This window comes from Microcaecilia unicolor, chromosome 5 (genome assembly GCF_901765095.1).
Source record: "Microcaecilia unicolor chromosome 5, aMicUni1.1, whole genome shotgun sequence".
Lineage (NCBI taxonomy): Eukaryota > Metazoa > Chordata > Amphibia > Gymnophiona > Siphonopidae > Microcaecilia > Microcaecilia unicolor.
In genome coordinates, this window is record NC_044035.1 from 358608987 (window position 1) to 358630458 (window position 21472).

Consider the following 21472-nt stretch of genomic DNA (forward strand, 5'->3'; position numbering starts at 1 on the left):
TTGTAAATACTGGAGTGCATCCCCAGTATTCCATAACACCGCCTGCAAATTTTTGGATGCCCCCGATCTGCCCATGTCCCTCCCGTAGCCACACCCTTTTTGCAGTTACACGGTGCTGTCCTATAACCGGGTGTGTAAGTGTATTTCCAGCCCAATCTGCCTTTCTCCTCTCCTCAATGGTATGACTTTCTTTTTTTTTTGTTTAAGAAGTAAGATGACTCTTATCGTTAAATACTCGTCCTCCATACATAATGCAGTCACCCCTGCTAACGTTTTGTGCCCCTTTGCTAAACTGAATACAAGTGCTATTAGGTGAAATTTTGAAGGACACAAAACAACCCAATAATCTTGGGCCTACAGCATCAATACCATAGGATACGGTGGTTTCTTGCTTTAATGATTTTTTCATCTGGATGTTATTGTATAGGGCTTCTTGATTATACTGTTGTGATTCTGGGTTTATGACCTTCTTCTTTTTTTGAGTATGAGCCACATTGATCCATGTATGGTATGTGCAAAATATAAGCATTAAATGTAATGTAATTATTTGCTAAGCTAAGTGAAGGGCTGGTTACTCCGCAGTTAGAACAAAATCTGGATGCACCTAATCTCCTGCACGCCTATCAATCAGGTTTCCCTTCTCCCTTTAGTACTGAAACAGTAATACGTTCACGACTGGTTCATGCCAGGATACTGCTGAGCCGCAGTACTTCAATTTGACCTTTCCTCAGCTTTTGATTTGGTAGATCTAACTATTCTTTTGCAGATCTTAGAGGAAATGATCTGAAATGGTTTTATGGGTTTTTGACTAGAAGGTCATGAATGGTGTCCTTTCCTCAAAGTGACATAATCCTTCTGAGCAGGGGTAGCCAGCCCTGAATTTTTTTTTTTTTTTTGGGGGGGGAAGGGCTGGGGTGGACAACACATGCCTCTCTCCCCCCCCCCCCCCCCCCCCCCTTGTTCAGGCATGTTAGGCATACTACTGTAACGGAATCTATGTGGGATGCAAAGATCAAATCATAAAGAAACTTCAGACCGCCCAAAACACAGCAGCCAGGCTTATATCTGGAAAAACGCGTTTTGACAGCGCCAAACCACTCCGAGAAAAACTACATTGGCTACCAATTAAAGAACATATCATTTTCAAAATCTGCACAACTGTTCATAAAATTATTTATGGCGAGGCACCGGGATACATGACAGACCTTATCGACCTGCCAAACAGAAACACCACAAAATCTGCACGATCATACCTAAACCTCCACTACCCAAGCAGCAAAGGACTCAAATACAAATCCACCTACGCATCCAGCTTCTCCTACTTAAGTGCACAACTGTGGAACTCACTGCCAAAAGCAGTAAAAACTATGCTCGACCACCTTAATTTCCGGAAAGTACTAAAGACAGAACTGTTCAGAAGAGCATACCCTACCGACCCAACATAAAAATACCGGACACTTGCGACACAATGTAACCAAGGACCGTAATTGACATTACCTGACTCTTCCTCCCCTCTCCCTCTCTAAGTTCCCCCAATTGTAAATACCTCCTCACATGTACCTCATTCTACCACAATTCACTTTGTATTCATTGAAACCATGTATTTGTTCAGACCGAAATTGGCTAACGCTTTTAACGGCAATATGTAAGCCACACTGAGCCTGCAAAAAGGTGGGAAAATGTGGGATACAAATGCAACAAATAAATAAATAAATACCTTTGCTGGCTGGGATGCCAAGCCCCACCAGATAGTAAACGGACTGCCACCACTCCCCCGCTGCTTGTTTCTGGCTCTCAGCAGCATGCTGGGACTTCTCACTTGTGCATGGTAAAGTAGCCATGAGGAGGGGGGGGGGCCTACTTTAACAACCGGCTCACAAAATTCTTAAAAATGTAACCAATGGCTCTCGTGAGCCCATGAGAGCCTTCTCCAGCACACCGCTGCCTGTGAGGCTCCCCAGGGTCTTCCCTTTCCCCACCATATTGTGTAATATTTTTCTGAACTCACTAGGGTATGTGTTTGAAAGTAATGTTTTTTTGTTATACAGCTATGCAAATGATATTTCTGTACTAATTCCATCAAGTCCTACTACAGAGATGGATCTTTCTAGGGTTCATAAGCGTATAAATTTGCTAGGAGAATGGATGCTTAGCCATAAGCTAAAACTCAGTACTGATGACCAAATTTCTGTATTTCAATTTTATTGGACATAACGTAATACATTTCTTGATTAGCTTTCGAAGGTTGCCCTTCTTCGTCAACCAGATTCTATTCATAAGTACATAAGTAATGCTACACTGGGAAAAGACCAAGAGTCCATCGAGCCCAGCATCCTGTCCACGACAGCGGCCAATCCAGGCCAAGGGCATCTGGCGAGCTTCCCAAACGTACAAACATTCTATACAATCAAGCCATTGTGACATCACTAATGAGGTTGGCTCTTATTGGTGGAATGAGCCACTATGACATCACAATAGGTTAAATCACTGCTCTATGTAATAAAAGTGAGCCAAGTAGAGGACATAAGTACATAAGTAATGCCACACTGGGAAAAGACCAAGAGTCCATCGAGCCCAGCATCCTGTCCACGACAGTGGCCAATCCAGGCCAAGGGCACCTGGCAAACTTACCAAACGTACATTCTATACAATCAAGCCATTGTGACATCACTAATGAGGTTGGCTCTTATTGGTGGAATGAGCCACTATGACATCACAATAGGTTAAATCACTGCTCTATGTAATAAAAGTGAGACAAGTAGAGGACATAAGTACATAAGTAATGCCACACTGGGAAAAGACCAAGGGTCCATCGAGCCCAGCATCCTGTCCACGACAGCGGCCAATCCAGGCCAAGGGCACCTGGTGAGCTTCCCAATTGTACAAACATTCTATACAATCAAGCCATTGTGACATCACTAATGAGGTTGGCTCTTATTGGTGGAATGAGCCACTATGACATCACAATAGATTAAATCACTGCTCTATGTAATAAAAGTGAGCCAAGTAGAGGACATAAGTACATAAGTAATGCCACACTGGGAAAAGACCAAGGGTCCATCGAGCCCAGCATCCTGTCCACGACAGCGGCCAATCCAGGCCAAGGGCACCTGGCAAGCTTCCCAATTGTACAAACATTCTATACAATCAAGCCATTGTGACATCACTAATGAGGTTGGCTCTTATTGGTGGAATGAGCCACTATGACATCACAATAGATTAAATCACTGCTCTATGTAATAAAAGTGAGCCAAGTAGAGGACATAAGTACATAAGTAATGCCACACTGGGAAAAGACCAAGGGTCCATCGAGCCCAGCATCCTGTCCACGACAGCGGCCAATCCAGGCCAAGGGCACCTGGTGAGCTTCCCAATTGTACAAACATTCTATACAATCAAGCCATTGTGACATCACTAATGAGGTTGGCTCTTATTGGTGGAATGAGCCACTATGACATCACAATAGATTAAATCACTGCTCTATGTAATAAAAGTGAGCCAAGTAGAGGACATAAGTACATAAGTAATGCCACACTGGGAAAAGACCAAGGGTCCATCGAGCCCAGCATCTTGTCCACGACAGCGACCAATCCAGGCCAAGGGCACCTGGCGAGCTTCCCAAACGTACAAACATTCTATACAATCAAGCCATTGTGACATCACTAATGAGGTTGGCTCTTATTGGTGGAATGAGCCACTATGACATCACAATAGGTTAAATCACTGCTCTATGTAATAAAAGTGAGCCAAGTAGAGGACATAAGTACATAAGTAATGCCACACTGGGAAAAGACCAAAGGTCCATCGAGCCCAGCATCCTGTCCACGACAGCGGCCAATCCAGGCCAAGGGCACCTGGCGAGCTTCCCAAACGTACAAACATTCTATACAATCAAGCCATTGTGACATCACTAATGAGGTTGGCTCTTATTGGTGGAATGAGCCACTATGACATCACAATAGGTTAAATCACTGCTCTATGTAATAAAAGTGAGACATAAGTACATAAGTAATGCCACACTGGGAAAAGACCAAGAGTCCATCGAGCCCAGCATCCTGTCCACGACAGCGGCCAATCCAGGCCAAGGGCGCCTGGCAAGCTTCCCAAACGTACAAACATTCTATACAATCAAGCCATTGTGACATCACTAATGAGGTTGGCTCTTATTGGTGGAATGAGCCACTATGACATCACAATAGGTTAAATCACTGCTCTATGTAATAAAAGTGAGCCAAGTAGAGGACATAAGTACATAAGTAATGCCACACTGGGAAAAGACCAAGGGTCCATCGAGCCCAGCATCCTGTCCACGACAGCGGCCAATCCAGGCCAAGGGCACCTGGCGAGCTTCCTAAACGTACAAACATTCTATACAATCAAGCCATTGTGACATCACTAATGAGGTTGGCTCTTATTGGTGGAATGAGCCACTATGACATCACAATAGGTTAAATCACTGCTCTATGTAATAAAAGTGAGACATAAGTACATAAGTAATGCCACACTGGGAAAAGACCAAGGGTCCATCGAGCCCAGCATCCTGTCCACGACAGCGGCCAATCCAGGCCAAGGGCACCTGGCGAGCTTCCCAAACGTACAAACATTCTATACAATCAAGCCATTGTGACATCACTAATGAGGTTGGCTCTTATTGGTGGAATGAGCCACTATGACATCACAATAGGTTAAATCACTGCTCTATGTAATAAAAGTGAGCCAAGTAGAGGACATAAGTACATAAGTAATGCCACACTGGGAAAAGACCAAGGGTCCATCGAGCCCAGCATCCTGTCCACGACAGCGGCCAATTCAGGCCAAGGGCACCTGGCAAGCTTCCCAAACGTACAAACATTCTATACAATCAAGCCATTGTGACATCACTAATGAGGTTGGCTCTTATTGGTGGAATGAGCCACTATGACATCACAATAGGTTAAATCACTGCTCTATGTGAGCCAAGTAGAGGACATAAGTACATAAGTAATGCCACACTGGGAAAAGACCAAGGGTCCATCGAGCCCAGCATCCTGTCCACGACAGCGGCCAATCCAGGCCAAGGGCACCTGGCGAGCTTCCCAAACGTACAAACATTCTATACAATCAAGCCATTGTGACATCACTAATGAGGTTGGCTCTTATTGGTGGAATGAGCCACTATGACATCACAATAGGTTAAATCACTGCTCTATGTAATAAAAGTGAGCCAAGTAGAGGACATAAGTACATAAGTAATGCCACACTGGGAAAAGACCAAGGGTCCATCGAGCCCAGCATCCTGTCCACGACAGCGGCCAATCCAGGCCAAGGGCACCTGGCGAGCTTCCCAAACGTACAAACATTCTATACAATCAAGCCATTGTGACATCACTAATGAGGTTGGCTCTTATTGGTGGAATGAGCCACTATGACATCACAATAGGTTAAATCACTGCTCTATGTAATAAAGTGAGACATAAGTACATAAGTAATGCCACACTGGGAAAAGACCAAGGGTCCATCGAGCCCAGCATCCTGTCCACGACAGCGGCCAATCCAGGCCAAGGGCACCTGGCGAGCTTCCCAAACGTACAAACATTCTATACAATCAAGCCATTGTGACATCACTAATGAGGTTGGCTCTTATTGGTGGAATGAGCCACTATGACATCACAATAGGTTAAATCACTGCTCTATGTAATAAAAGTGAGCCAAGTAGAGGACATAAGTACATAAGTAATGCCACACTGGGAAAAGACCAAGGGTCCATCGAGCCCAGCATCCTGTCCACGACAGCGGCCAATCCAGGCCAAGGGCACCTGGCAAGCTTCCCAAACGTACAAACATTCTATACAATCAAGCCATTGTGACATCACTAATGAGGTTGGCTCTTATTGGTGGAATGAGCCACTATGACATCACAATAGGTTAAATCACTGCTCTATGTGAGCCAAGTAGAGGACATAAGTACATAAGTAATGCCACACTGGGAAAAGACCAAGGGTCCATCGAGCCCAGCATCCTGTCCACGACAGCGGCCAATCCAGGCCAAGGGCACCTGGCGAGCTTCCCAAACGTACAAACATTCTATACAATCAAGCCATTGTGACATCACTAATGAGGTTGGCTCTTATTGGTGGAATGAGCCACTATGACATCACAATAGGTTAAATCACTGCTCTATGTAATAAAAGTGAGCCAAGTAGAGGACATAAGTACATAAGTAATGCCACACTGGGAAAAGACCAAGGGTCCATCGAGCCCAGCATCCTGTCCACGACAGCGGCCAATCCAGGCCAAGGGCACCTGGCAAGCTTCCCAAACGTACAAACATTCTATACAATCAAGCCATTGTGACATCACTAATGAGGTTGGCTCTTATTGGTGGAATGAGCCACTATGACATCACAATAGGTTAAATCACTGCTCTATGTGAGCCAAGTAGAGGACATAAGTACATAAGTAATGCCACACTGGGAAAAGACCAAGGGTCCATCGAGCCCAGCATCCTGTCCACGACAGCGGCCAATCCAGGCCAAGGGCACCTGGCGAGCTTCCCAAACGTACAAACATCCTATACAATCAAGCCATTGTGACATCACTAATGAGGTTGGCTCTTATTGGTGGAATGAGCCACTATGACATCACAATAGGTTAAATCACTGCTCTATGTAATAAAAGTGAGCCAAGTAGAGGACATAAGTACATAAGTAATGCCACACTGGGAAAAGACCAAGGGTCCATCGAGCCCAGCATCCTGTCCACGACAGCGGCCAATCCAGGCCAAGGGCACCTGGCGAGCTTCCCAAACGTACAAACATTCTATACAATCAAGCCATTGTGACATCACTAATGAGGTTGGCTCTTATTGGTGGAATGAGCCACTATGACATCACAATAGGTTAAATCACTGCTCTATGTAATAAAAGTGAGACATAAGTACATAAGTAATGCCACACTGGGAAAAGACCAAGGGTCCATCGAGCCCAGCATCCTGTCCACGACAGCGGCCAATCCAGGCCAAGGGCACCTGGCGAGCTTCCCAAACGTACAAACATTCTATACAATCAAGCCATTGTGACATCACTAATGAGGTTGGCTCTTATTGGTGGAATGAGCCACTATGACATCACAATAGGTTAAATCACTGCTCTATGTAATAAAAGTGAGCCAAGTAGAGGACATAAGTACATAAGTAATGCCACACTGGGAAAAGACCAAGGGTCCATCGAGCCCAGCATCCTGTCCACGACAGCGGCCAATCCAGGCCAAGGGCACCTGGCAAGCTTCCCAAACGTACAAACATTCTATACAATCAAGCCATTGTGACATCACTAATGAGGTTGGCTCTTATTGGTGGAATGAGCCACTATGACATCACAATAGGTTAAATCACTGCTCTATGTGAGCCAAGTAGAGGACATAAGTACATAAGTAATGCCACACTGGGAAAAGACCAAGGGTCCATCGAGCCCAGCATCCTGTCCACGACAGCGGCCAATCCAGGCCAAGGGCACCTGGCGAGCTTCCCAAACGTACAAACATTCTATACAATCAAGCCATTGTGACATCACTAATGAGGTTGGCTCTTATTGGTGGAATGAGCCACTATGACATCACAATAGGTTAAATCACTGCTCTATGTAATAAAAGTGAGCCAAGTAGAGGACATAAGTACATAAGTAATGCCACACTGGGAAAAGACCAAGGGTCCATCGAGCCCAGCATCCTGTCCACGACAGCGGCCAATCCAGGCCAAGGGCACCTGGCGAGCTTCCCAAACGTACAAACATTCTATACAATCAAGCCATTGTGACATCACTAATGAGGTTGGCTCTTATTGGTGGAATGAGCCACTATGACATCACAATAGGTTAAATCACTGCTCTATGTAATAAAAGTGAGCCAAGTAGAGGACATAAGTACATAAGTAATGCCACACTGGGAAAAGACCAAAGGTCCATCCAGCCCAGCATCCTGTCCACGACAGCGGCCAATCCAGGCCAAGGGCACCTGGCGAGCTTCCCAAACGTACAAACATTCTATACAATCAAGCCATTGTGACATCACTAATGAGGTTGGCTCTTATTGGTGGAATGAGCCACTATGACATCACAATAGGTTAAATCACTGCTCTATGTAATAAAAGTGAGACATAAGTACATAAGTAATGCCACACTGGGAAAAGACCAAGGGTCCATCGAGCCCAGCATCCTGTCCACGACAGCGGCCAATCCAGGCCAAGGGCACCTGGCGAGCTTCCCAAACGTACAAACATTCTATACAATCAAGCCATTGTGACATCACTAATGAGGTTGGCTCTTATTGGTGGAATGAGCCACTATGACATCACAATAGGTTAAATCACTGCTCTATGTAATAAAAGTGAGCCAAGTAGAGGACATAAGTACATAAGTAATGCCACACTGGGAAAAGACCAAGGGTCCATCGAGCCCAGCATCCTGTCCACGACAGCGGCCAATCCAGGCCAAGGGCACCTGGCAAGCTTCCCAAACGTACAAACATTCTATACAATCAAGCCATTGTGACATCACTAATGAGGTTGGCTCTTATTGGTGGAATGAGCCACTATGACATCACAATAGGTTAAATCACTGCTCTATGTGAGCCAAGTAGAGGACATAAGTACATAAGTAATGCCACACTGGGAAAAGACCAAGGGTCCATCGAGCCCAGCATCCTGTCCACGACAGCGGCCAATCCAGGCCAAGGGCACCTGGCGAGCTTCCCAAACGTACAAACATTCTATACAATCAAGCCATTGTGACATCACTAATGAGGTTGGCTCTTATTGGTGGAATGAGCCACTATGACATCACAATAGGTTAAATCACTGCTCTATGTAATAAAAGTGAGCCAAGTAGAGGACATAAGTACATAAGTAATGCCACACTGGGAAAAGACCAAGGGTCCATCGAGCCCAGCATCCTGTCCACAACAGCGGCCAATCCAGGCCAAGGGCACCTGGCAAGCTTCCCAAACGTACAAACATTCTATACAATCAAGCCATTGTGACATCACTAATGAGGTTGGCTCTTATTGGTGGAATGAGCCACTATGACATCACAATAGGTTAAATCACTGCTCTATGTAATAAAAGTGAGCCAAGTAGAGGACATAAGTACATAAGTAATGCCACACTGGGAAAAGACCAAGAGTCCATCGAGCCCAGCATCCTGTCCACGACAGCGGCCAATCCAGGCCAAGGGCACCTGGCGAGCTTCCCAAACGTACAAACATTCTATACAATCAAGCCATTGTGACATCACTAATGAGGTTGGCTCTTATTGGTGGAATGAGCCACTATGACATCACAATAGGTTAAATCACTGCTCTATGTAATAAAAGTGAGCCAAGTAGAGGACATAAGTACATAAGTAATGCCACACTGGGAAAAGACCAAGGGTCCATCGAGCCCAGCATCCTGACCACAACAGCGGCCAATCCAGGCCAAGGGCACCTGGCAAGCTTCCCAAACGTACAAACATTCTATACAATCAAGCCATTGTGACATCACTAATGAGGTTGGCTCTTATTGGTGGAATGAGCCACTATGACATCACAATAGGTTAAATCACTGCTCTATGTAATAAAAGTGAGCCAAGTAGAGGACATAAGTACATAAGTAATGCCACACTGGGAAAAGACCAAGAGTCCATCGAGCCCAGCATCCTGTTCACGACAGCGGCCAATCCAGGCCAAGGGCACCTGGCCCTGCTCTTTTTGTATTAATCAAGAAGAATTACAAGATGTCCACACTGATAAGATCTTGGGTGTCTTCGTTGACAGCTCAGTTTCTATGGAAGCCCAAATCTCCTCCCTCGTAAGGAAATCGTTTTTTCTGATGAGGAAACTTCGCTGCATCTGAAACTACTTTGAGAAAGATCAGTTCGTACTCCTGGTAAAGGGCCCTCTTAACTCTCGCAATTGGATTACTGTAATCTTGGTTATTTGGGCTGTACTAAGGGCGGACTGAAACAACTACAGACCGTACAGAACTCAGAAGTATGCAATTCAGGGGCATAGCCAAACCTTGCAGTGGGGTGGGGGCATGCAGGACGTGAGGGGGAGGAGAGAGCAGGGCAGGCAATGCGGCGGTGTTGGAGACCGGTGCTGGACAAGGCTTCAGCTGGCAGGGGTTGGGGACCCCCGCCAGCAAACCAGAGGCTCAGAGGAAAATTGGAGGGGCCCAGGCCCCCATGGCCCCATGTAGCTATGCCACTGGTACGCATGATTTTAGGTTTAACTAAATACAACAGAATTTCTTTCTTTCTTTCTTTATTTATTTATTGCACTTGTATCCCACATTTTCCCACCTCTTTGCAGGCACAATGTGGCTTACAAAACATCATGGATAATGGAAATGAGAAGAGGATATACATTTGGTGTTACAGAAGGATGTTTATGTTAAACTTCATTGGTTGCCCATTGAGGCTAGAATTCTTTTTAAATTGGCCTGTTTTGTTGTTGTTTTGTTTTATATAAGATATTACATCTCTGTCTTAAAGCGTATGGGAACAGACTTGTAGACCTCAGTATGTGTACACTGGAAGGAAGGCGGGAGAGAGGGAATATGATAGACGTTTATATATCTTTGTGGCATTAATGTACAAGAAGAGGTGAGCCTTTCTCAAATGAAGGAAAACTCTGGAATGAGAGGAGGACAAACTTAAGAGATTATAGGCTCAGGAGTAATCTAAGGGAAAAGGTGGTGGACACATGGGATAGCCTCTCGGTGAAGGTAGCGGAGACAAGGATTGTGTCCAAATTTAAGAAAGCGTGGGACAGGCACATGGGATCTCTTAGGGAGAGAAGGAGATAGTGGATGCTGAAGATGGGCAGGCTGGATGGGTCATTTGGCCCTTTTCTGCCATCATGTTTCTATGTTTCTATAAACACAAATTACTGCTTTGTGCTGTGGATCAAAAGCAATCACATCTGGGCACATGCCTGCATGCACTAAGTTTCTGACCCTCACTCATTAGTCTGTTGGTAATGAAGAGAACTTTGGAACGTTTCCCATTCTGTCACAAATGCAAACTTTACTACGGACTGATCATCACAGTATTAGAAACAATGACAAAGGCAATTCTGTAAACAAATTTTCGTAAACCTAAATTCTAGTAAGACTCTGTGCCAACCAATACGTCATAGCTTGGCTTACTTCCCAGAGATTTATTTCACTAGCTAATTAATCCAGCTTGCAAAATAATAATTCAGCCAGTCAGTCTTTCATTTATGTGTAGAAGGGTAACGTCAGGCACTGGTGCAAGGAACATTGTAGTTGGCTCGTCAAGCTCAGCTAATCAGCGAGCCCAAAGCAGTTCCTGCATAGCAAGAAAACACTTTGAAATGGCCTCCTAAGGAAGTAGAGCAAAGCCCTTATGACATGAACTCTTGGTTTGGGGCCGCAGTGAAAGAGAATAATAAAAGGAAAGAAGTAGAGCCTTCTCTGTTGCGTTGATTAGCAAGAAACGTTTTTTTCCCCTCTCTAGCTGTGGCTAGGAAAGCGAATAGAATGTTGGGTATTATTAGGAAAGGTATGGAAAACAGATGTGAGGATGCTATAATGCCGTTGTATCGCTCCATGGTGCGACCGCATCTTGAGTATTGTGTTCAATTCTGGTCGCCGCATCTCAAGAAAGATATAGTGAAATTGGAAAAGGTGCAGCGAAGGGCGACTAAAATGATAGCGGGGATGGGACGACTTCCCTATGAAGAAAGACTAAGGAGGCTAGGGCTATATAGCTTGGAGAAGAGACGGCTGAGGGGAGACATGATAGAGGTATATAAAATAATGAGTGGAGTGGAAAAGGTGGATGTGAAGCGTCTGTTCACGCTTTCCAAAAATACTAGGACTAGGGGGCATGTGATGAAACTACAGTGTAGTAAATTTAAAACAAATCGGAGAAAAGTTTTCTTCACCCAACGCGTAATTAAACTCTGGAATTCGTTGCCGGAGAACATGGTGAAGGCGGTTAGTTTGGCAGACTTTAAAAAGGGGTTAGACGGTTTCCTAAAGGACAAGTCCATAAACCGCTACTAAATGGACTTGGGAAAAATCCACAATTCCGGGAATAACATGAATAGAATGTTTGTACGTTTGGGAAGCTCGCCAGGTGCCCTTGGCCTGGATTGGCCACTGTCGTGGACAGGATGCTGGGCTCGATGGACCCTTGGTCTTTTCCCAGTGTGGCATTACTTATGTACTTATGTAAGTTTCTCCTTGTTCTTCTTCCATCCTTGTCTTTATAGTCTTTCTTCCTAGAGTCTCTGCAGCAAGTTGTGCTCACAAGGCTGAACCCAGGTAACAATCTCTCTGATCTGATGTTGTGTAGCACCTTAGGTCTTTCTCATCACATGCAGAGAGGTCTTGGATGATGAGGGCCCAGAGTCATCTGTGGAATGCATTTGCTCTGGGCCTCTTCTCAAACATCCACCACAATCAATCTCTCTTTCTCAAACCTCTATCTTGGAGTAAGGTACAGAATAAAAATACCGTATCTGCCCCAAGCCAAACTATCACAAAAATCCTCAAGTCTTCCTGTCTGTCTGGGATGTATCTGGGTTCAAACCTTCACAGATCAGGCTGGACATCCAAGGTACTTTAATAGAATGCATGCATGCCTACGAAAATGGATGCTTTCGAGACTTATACAGTGGGGGAAATAAGTATTTGATCCCTTGCTGATTTTGTAAGTTTGCCCACTGACAAAGACATGAGCAGCCCATAATTGAAGGGTAGGTTATTGGTAACAGTGAGAGATAGCACATCACAAATTAAATCCGGAAAATCACATTGTGGAAAGTATATGAATTTATTTGCATTCTGCAGAGGGAAATAAGTATTTAATCCCTCTGGCAAACAAGACCTAATACTTGGTGGCAAAACCCTTGTTGGCAAGCACAGCGGTCAGACGTCTTCTGTAGTTGATGATGAGGTTTGCACACATGTCAGGAGGAATTTTGGTCCACTCCTCTTTGCAGATCATCTCTAAATCATTAAGAGTTCTGGGCTGTCGCTTGGCAACTCGCAGCTTCAGCTCCCTCCATAAGTTTTCAATGGGATTAAGGTCTGGTGACTGGCTAGGCCACTCCATGACCCTAATGTGCTTCTTCCTGAGCCACTCCTTTGTTGCCTTGGCTGTATGTTTTGGGTCATTGTCGTGCTGGAAGACCCAGCCACGACCCATTTTTAAGGCCCTGGCGGAGGGAAGGAGGTTGTCACTCAGAATTGTACGGTACATGGCCCCATCCATTCTCCCATTGATGCGGTGAAGTAGTCCTGTGCCCTTAGCAGAGAAACACCCCCAAAACATAACATTTCCACCTCCATGCTTGACAGTGGGGACGGTATTCTTTGGGTCATAGGCAGCATTTCTCTTCCTCCAAACACGGCGAGTTGAGTTCATGCCAAAGAGCTCAATTTTTGTCTCATCTGACCACAGCACCTTCTCCCAATCACTCTCGGCATCATCCAGGTGTTCACTGGCAAACTTCAGACGGGCCGTCACATGTGCCTTCCGGAGCAGGGGGACCTTGCGGGCACTGCAGGATTGCAATCCGTTATGTCGTAATGTGTTACCAATGGTTTTCGTGGTGACAGTGGTCCCAGCTGCCTTGAGATCATTGACAAGTTCCCCCCTTGTAGTTGTAGGCTGATTTCTAACCTTCCTCATGATCAAGGATACCCCACGAGGTGAGATTTTGCGTGGAGCCCCAGATCTTTGTCGATTGACAGTCATTTTGTACTTCTTCCATTTTCTTACTATGGCACCAACAGTTGTCTCCTTCTCGCCCAGCGTCTTACTGATGGTTTTGTAGCCCATTCCAGCCTTGTGCAGGTGTATGATCTTGTCCCTGACATCCTTAGACAGCTCCTTGCTCTTGGCCATTTTGTAGAGGTTAGAGTCTGACTGATTCACTGAGTCTGTGGACAGGTGTCTTTCATACAGGTGACCATTGCCGACAGCTGTCTGTCATGCAGGTAACGAGTTGATTTGGAGCATCTACCTGGTCTGTAGGGGCCAGATCTCTTACTGGTTGGTGGGGGATCAAATACTTATTTCCCTCTGCAGAATGCAAATAAATTCATATACTTTCCACAATGTGATTTTCCGGATTTAATTTGTGATGTGCTATCTCTCACTGTTACCAATAACCTACCCTTCAATTATGGGCTGCTCATGTCTTTGTCAGTGGGCAAACTTACAAAATCAGCAAGGGATCAAATACTTATTTCCCCCACTGTAGCTATAAATACACTTGCTTTGCCAATTGGAACAGAAAAAACAACTCTAGATCTTCCCTGATGTGCATTTCAAAGACACTTATTTCCCTCAGTTAGGCTGGGCTGAAGGGGCAACAACTCTCCTAGTTTACGGCCTAGCTGGCCGTGAAGTGTGGCATCTCTCTTCTTCTTTTCAGTAGCACCAGAGCCCATTAGAGCTCTAGTAGCACTCTTAACCAGGCACTGGTACAAAGTCCCAATTCTCATCAGGGAGGGATCTTAATAATTTTCTTAGAAAAAAAAAAGTACAGGGAACACTCAGTCTCTGTGACAGACATTTTAGCCCATCTGTAATGGAGTGTAAGGAAACTGCTGGTCCAGGTTAAACACACTCCCTCACAGGGTCATCGTAACATAGTAACATAGTAGATGACGGCAGAAAAAGACCTGCACGGTCCACCCAGTCTGCCCAACAAGATAAACTCACATGTGCCATTTTTTGTGTATACCTTACCTTGATTTGTACCTGTCCTTTTCAGGGCACAGACCGTGTAAGTCTGCCCAGCACTAGCCCCGCCTCCCACCACCGGCTCTGGCACTGACTATATAAGTCTGGCCAGCACTATCCCCACCTCCCGCCACCGGCTCTGGCACAGACCGTATAAGTCTGCCCAGCACCATCCCCGCCTCCCACCACCGGCTCTGCCACCCAATCTCAGCTAAGCTTCTGAGGATCCATTCCCTCGGAACAGGATTCCTTTATGTTTATCCCACGCATGTTTGAATTCCGTTACCGTTTTCATTTCCACCACCTCCCGCGGGAGGGCATTCCAAGCATCCACTACTCTCTCCGTGAAAAAAATACTTCCTGACATTTTTCTTGAGTCTGCCCCCTTTCAATCTCATTTTATGTCCTCTAGTTCATCTCGGAAAAGGTTCGTTTGCGGATTAATACTTTTCAGATATTTGAACGTCTGTATCTCAGTCTCTGTGGCAGACATTTTAGCCCACCTGTAATGGAGTGTAAAGGAAACTGCTGGTCCAGCTTTAACACACTCCCTCACAGGCAGTGGCGTACCTAGGGTAGTTGACACCCGGGGCCGGTCATTTTTTAACACCCCCCCCCCAAATCCAGTTCTAGGCATGCCGAGAATACAAAACACTCAGGACCTATAGAGCAATTCTACCATACCATAAGCAGTCATTTCTACGAGTCACACAAGGAAAAGGAAAGCATCTTAAACACTACAGTGAGCACTAGAACATCAATTCACCTATTGTAAAACGAAACCAGACAGAATAGTACAGATCGTAGATCCTGCACAGTCAATGCCAACTGAAAGCCATGTCTTTTTCACAAACACAGATACACCCTAATCCACTATAGAATAAGTAGTAATATTTAAACTTTCTATTTAGACAAAAATTAAACTGAACCCCCAAGATGCCAGACTCTGCATACAATTCAACACCACAGAAACAGAAAATGACCCCTAGTACTGTGCAAAATATAAAGACAGCAGATGTAAATTTGAAAAAAACTAACAAGTACCAATCACCACTTTACAAATTAACAAATAGAAATAAAACAAATATAGAAAGTAAAATAATACCATTTTATTGGACTAATACATTTAGCTTTCAGAGGCCAAAACCTCCGTCCTCGGGTCAGTACAGTATAGTGCTGTTACAGTATCCTATCCTGACCTGAGGAAGGGGGTTTTGTTCTCCGAAAGTTAGTCAAAATGTATTAAAATTAGTTCAATAAAAAAATTACCTTATTTACATGTTCTATTATAAACATTTAACACATCTACAATACTTTATTCTAAAGCAAAAAAAATAAAAAAATATATTTTATTTACAGTTTGTTGTCTCTGATTTCTGCTTTCCTCATCTTCTTTTCACTGTCTTCCTTCCATCCAGCATCTCTCTTCACTCTCTCTCTCTCTCTGCCATCCAGTGTCTGCCCTCTCTGCCGTCCCTTCCATCCACTGCCTGCCCTTTCTCTCTGCCCCTTCAATCCACCATTTGCCCTCCCTCTCCCATCCATCCAGGGTCTGCCCTCCCTCTCGCTCCCCCTTCCATCTAGGATCTGTCCCCTCTCTGCCCCTTTTTTCAGCCCCCAGTTCCAGCCCCCTTCTCCCCTCTGAACACCCCCACCCCAGTCCCCTTCTCCCCTCCCCTTCTCCTGTCTGAGACCCCCACCCCAGTCCCCTTCTCCCCTCCCCCTCCCCTGTCTGAGATCCCCACCCCAGTCCCCTTCTCCCCTCCCCTTTTCCCCTCTGAGACCCCCACCCCAGTCCCCTTCTCCCCTCTGAACACCCCCACCCCAGTCCCCTTCTCCCCTCTGAACACCCCCACCCGAGTCCCTTTCGCCCCTCTCCTTCCCCACCTCAGTCCCGTTAAAACCGGCGAAGCAGCGTCGCAGGCAGCGCCTCGTGCCCTGCTTGTAAAAAAAAAAAAATCAAATCTCCTTCCTTCTCGTCTTGACGTCGACTCGGGCCTTCCAATCGGAAGGCCCGAGTCGACGTCAAGACGTCAAGACGAGAAGGAAGGAGATTTGATTTTTTTTTTTTACAAGCAGGGCACGAGGCGCTGCTTGCGACGCTGCTTCGCCGGTTTTTTAAATGTGCGGCGCCGCGGGAACGGCCACGGGAGGCGGCGGGAGCGGAGCACCCCCCACCCACTGGCACCCGGGGCGGACCGCCCCCCCCTTGGTACGCCACTGCTCACAGGGTCATCTTAAGAACCTAGCCCTAGAGTGCTTAGCAGGGAGGGTGTGGGTTCAGTCAGGACAGATAAAACCCTAGAAGAGAGACAAGCCAGGGAAACCAGAGCAGGAAGAAGCAGACCTCAAGAGTGTGCTTACATAATGTACATTTGAAGGATCGGAGGGGTAACCGTAAGGTAGGAAAGTGGAATGCTTCTGTATCTTGTAGGAATCAGACCCTTTTTGTTTGTTTGCTATTGAACTCCAAGCTGCTTTTTTGTGCCACACTAAGCTACCAGTCTGTGAGCAGAACAGGTTCCTGTATGTTTCTATGTTCAAATCGCACTATTAAAGGACTTTTTGCTCACTTGTAACCTGGGTTTAGCTGTGCTTGTGAAGGTTCTTTGACCCACACCTTCTCACGCTATCACATCATCTTATATTAAACCACTTTAGTACAGAACACAGACCAAGAGCAAAAGCTCTGAAAACACAAGTACATAAATATTGCCCTACTGGGTCAGACCAAATGTCCATCAAGGACAGATTTTTTTTCCAGGTGAATCTAGGTTGGTCCAAGGCAGGGGCGTATCTGCGTGGGGCCACAGGGGCCTGGGCCCCCACAGATTTCGCCCTGGCCCCCCTCCCCGCCGTCAACCCTCCCCCGCTGCTTACTTTTGCTGGCGCCGAGGTCCGACCCGCAATCTCCGTTTTTCGTCTTCCTCCGTGGCCATGCTTCCAGGAAGTAATGCTGCAGTGCTGATTCGTTGAATCCAGTTCGGCGTCTGACGTCAGACGTCGAACTGGATTCAACGAATCAGCACTGCAGCGTTACTTCCTGGAAGCATGGCCACGGAGGAAGACGAAAAACGGAGATTGCGGGTCGGACCTCGGCGCCAGCAAAAGTAAGCAGCGGGGGAGGGTTGACGGCGGGGAGGGGGTGGAGAGAGGCGGCGGCGGCGGCGGGGGGGGGGGGGGGAGGGAGGCAAAAATGTGCCCCCCCCTCTCTGGCTGTGGCCCCCCCTACCGCCGGATTCCAGATACGCCCCTGGTCCAAGGAAAGGAGAGGCACAAAAAAGCCACAGCAAAAGTCCAAATGTCAGAAAAGAACTGACCAAAAGAACCGACCAGTGGCCGTCAAATAAAGAAAGTTTATTAAAAGAGCAACCTTTTGTTCTAATTGTATTATTATTATTTTAATTACTGTTTTATTATGTATATATGTTCTGATTTGTTTTATTATTTATAGGTGTGTTACTACTACTACTATACAGGCCCGTGCCAAGGGTCTATGCCGCCCCCCGCAGACGAACTGTTGGCGCCCCCCCCCCCCCCCCCCCGCAGAAGAACAGTTTGCGCCCCCCCCCGCAGAAGAACAGTTGGCGCGCGTGCGCGCCCCTCCCCCCCCGTGAAGATGATCGCTGCGCGCCCTGGGGGCCTTTAAATCTTTTACTTGCAGTCGCAGCAGCGTCTGTGAAAGCGGAGCGCTGCCGACGTCTCCCTTCCCTTCGCGCTCTTGGTTCCCTCAGTGTCCGCCTTCTTCTGACATCAGAAGAAGACGGGACACTGAGGGAACCAACGAGTGCAAGGGAAGGAAGACGTCGGCAGCGCTCCGTTTTCACAGACGCTGCTGCGACTGCAAGTAAAAGATTTAAAGGCCTCGGCGGCGCGGGGCGAGGGTAAGCACTGCGGCGGCGCCCTCCAGAGGTGGGCGCCCTCCTGCGGTGCTTACCTCGCTTACCGCATCGGCACGGCCCTGCTACTATAAATCATTTCTATAGCGCTACCAGTCGTACGCAGCGCTTCACAATGTTCCTATAAGAATCAGATGTGCCCCTGATGCAGGCAGTCAGCTTCTGAAACATGTTGGGCTGTCACTGAAACGCCTCTGTGGTATGACCATATAAGTGCATCTGGTCAGAAAAGTTTGCTCTTTTAAATAAACTTCCTTTATTGGCAGTCCTTCGTTGTTTCTTTTGGCTGCTTCTTTCCTGGCATATAGTCTAGGTTGGTCACAAGTACTTGGCGGGATCCAAGATAGATTCCATGTGGCTTATCCCAGGGCTAAGCAGTTGATTTCCTCTTCCAGGGGCGTTTTAGAGTCCTGAAACAAGTAAATTTGCTATAGGTGCATTAAGAGAACATTTCTGAAAATATTCATATCCTACTGTCTGAAGGATTCACTTAGAACAGAAACAGAATTCAAACACACGTGGGATAAACACAAAGGAATCCTGTTTAGAAGGAATGGATCCACAGAATCTTAGCGGAGATTGGGTGGCAACACTGGTAATTGGGAAGCAAAACCAATGCTGGGCAGACTTCTACGGTCTGTGCCCTGAGAATGGCAAGGAGAAATCAAACTCGGGTATAAAGTATCTCATACCATGTAAAATGAGTTCATCTTGTTGGGCAGACTGGATGGACCACACAGATCTTTATCTGCCGTCATTTACTATGTTACTATCAGGCTCATTTTCGAAAGAGAAGGACGTCCATCTTTCGACATAAAACGGAAGATGGACATCCTTCTCACAGAGATGTCCAAATTGGTATAATCAAAACCCGATTTTGGATGTCTCCAACTGCAGTCTGTCGCAAGTACATCCACATTTCAAGGGGGCGTGTCGGAGGCATAGTGAAGGCAGGACTTGGGCGTGCCTAACACTTGGATGTCTTTGACCCATAATCAAAAAAAGCAAGGACGTCCCTGACGAACACTTGGACGTTTTCACCCGGACGCGTTTTTTTTACGAATAAGGCACAAAAAGGTGCCCAAAATGACCAGATGACCACCGAAAGGAATCGGGGATGACCTCCCATTACTCCCCCAGTGGTCACTAACCTCCTCCCACCCTCAAAAAACATCTTTAAAAATATGTTGTGCCAACCTCTATGCCAGCCTGCTCATCTTTATACTTGGGACCTTCCTGCTCTTAGTTATATACATTTCTATAACCCCATCGTTACCTCCCAACAAACCCTTACTTACCCTCCCCTCCCCCCCTTCTATCCCACTACACTCACCAGATGGAGGGCACAGGCCCCATGAATGGGATTCCAAGGAAATGAACCACCTCACCCCAGACAACCCAGCCATTACACGCCCCCCCCTCCCTGCACGCTTCTCCTTCCCTAACATCAAACAGCTTCCTTCCTTCCCCATATTCATCCTCCCACCAGCCAACTCAGTCCTTATCCACACACATTTACATTCTAAACACACATAATCACCTTCCCCTTATTGTCCCCCCCCCCCCCGCTCCTTTCCTTGTCATTAACACATCCCATGCACACTGCTCCCGCACTGAATTTAACAATAGTATACATCCATTTCAAGAAACAATTACATGACCTCCAGGAGTTACTCAACAGTAAGTAAGTTTGCTGTCCAAATCATGTCTCCACAACAGGGATGCTAGCTTTTTGCAAGGTCTTCTTAGAGGACGTGGGCACCCTCTGCCATCTTTGAAGCCTGGCTCGCATTGCAGGCACCATCATGTTTGGTGGGGCAGCCAATGCAACCATACCTGCCGCATGTAATAATTCCCAGGCACTTGCCAGCGACTGTACTCGATGCTTTGTACCCTTCAGCGCAAAATGCAGTGAAAATGGGAACCCCCATCGATATGAGACCCGCTCCTTGGTTAATATATCCAGTGCTGGTTTCATCAGTCTCCTCTGCTGCAATGTGTATTGAGAAAGATCCTGATATACTGCAGTCTTAGAGCCACTGTACTCTAAATTAGGCATATTTCGCGCTCGGGTAAGTACAAGTTCCTTATCCACAAATTAGGAAAAGCACACGACTATGTCCCGCGGCTTGTTGTCCATACATTGGCCCAATGAACGATGCACTCTTTCTAGTTCCACAGGGGCTGCTCCCGCTTCTGATCCCAACAGAGTTGCACATAGGGAACAAACAATTACCTGTACATCCTTAGTCGGGCCCCCATCTGGGACCCCCCTAAACCGAAGGTTGTTCCGGCGGCCTCTATTTTCCAGATCATCCATTTTGTATGCTATTTCCACACACTTCTTTTCCAAGTCCTGTATGTTGGAGGTATGAGCAAGGAGTGTTTCTGCTTACTCTTCCAGCTTCAGTTCTACATCCTCTACCCTTCCCCCCAGCTCACGGATGTCAGAGCTTAGCGCCGCCATACTGTCCAGGATTTCCTTTTTTGGATGTTTTAATTTCTTCCTCAATTCTGCTCAAAAATTTGTGCAGTTTACTAGAAATTCCCTTGAGGGCGGTAATCTCGTTTCTGCCAAGTATAAAGCCGAGTCTGAGTCAGACTGAGATAAATGTGCTGGTGACACATGGCGGCTCACCGACCTGCTCCCCAATCATCCTACCCAGCGTTCCAGATCTTTTTTCTGCGTGGATGCAGATTTGCTCATAGTCACAGATGTACTATATATCTGCTGACACTTTTTTCTCTATTATCAAATGTCGATGGCGATGGATATTGCAAATAACTGTGCGGGAGGCTCAGGACCTCAGCAACTAGGCTGCCATTTCCTGTGGTGAC

The 21472-nt window shown here is 46.4% G+C and overlaps 1 protein-coding gene across 1 annotated transcript in view; it reads left to right on the forward strand.

Annotated features, from left to right (window-relative positions):
• Positions 1–21472, forward strand: part of LOC115470969 (protein spire homolog 2-like) — a 101784-nt gene that overhangs the window by 59418 nt on the left and 20894 nt on the right.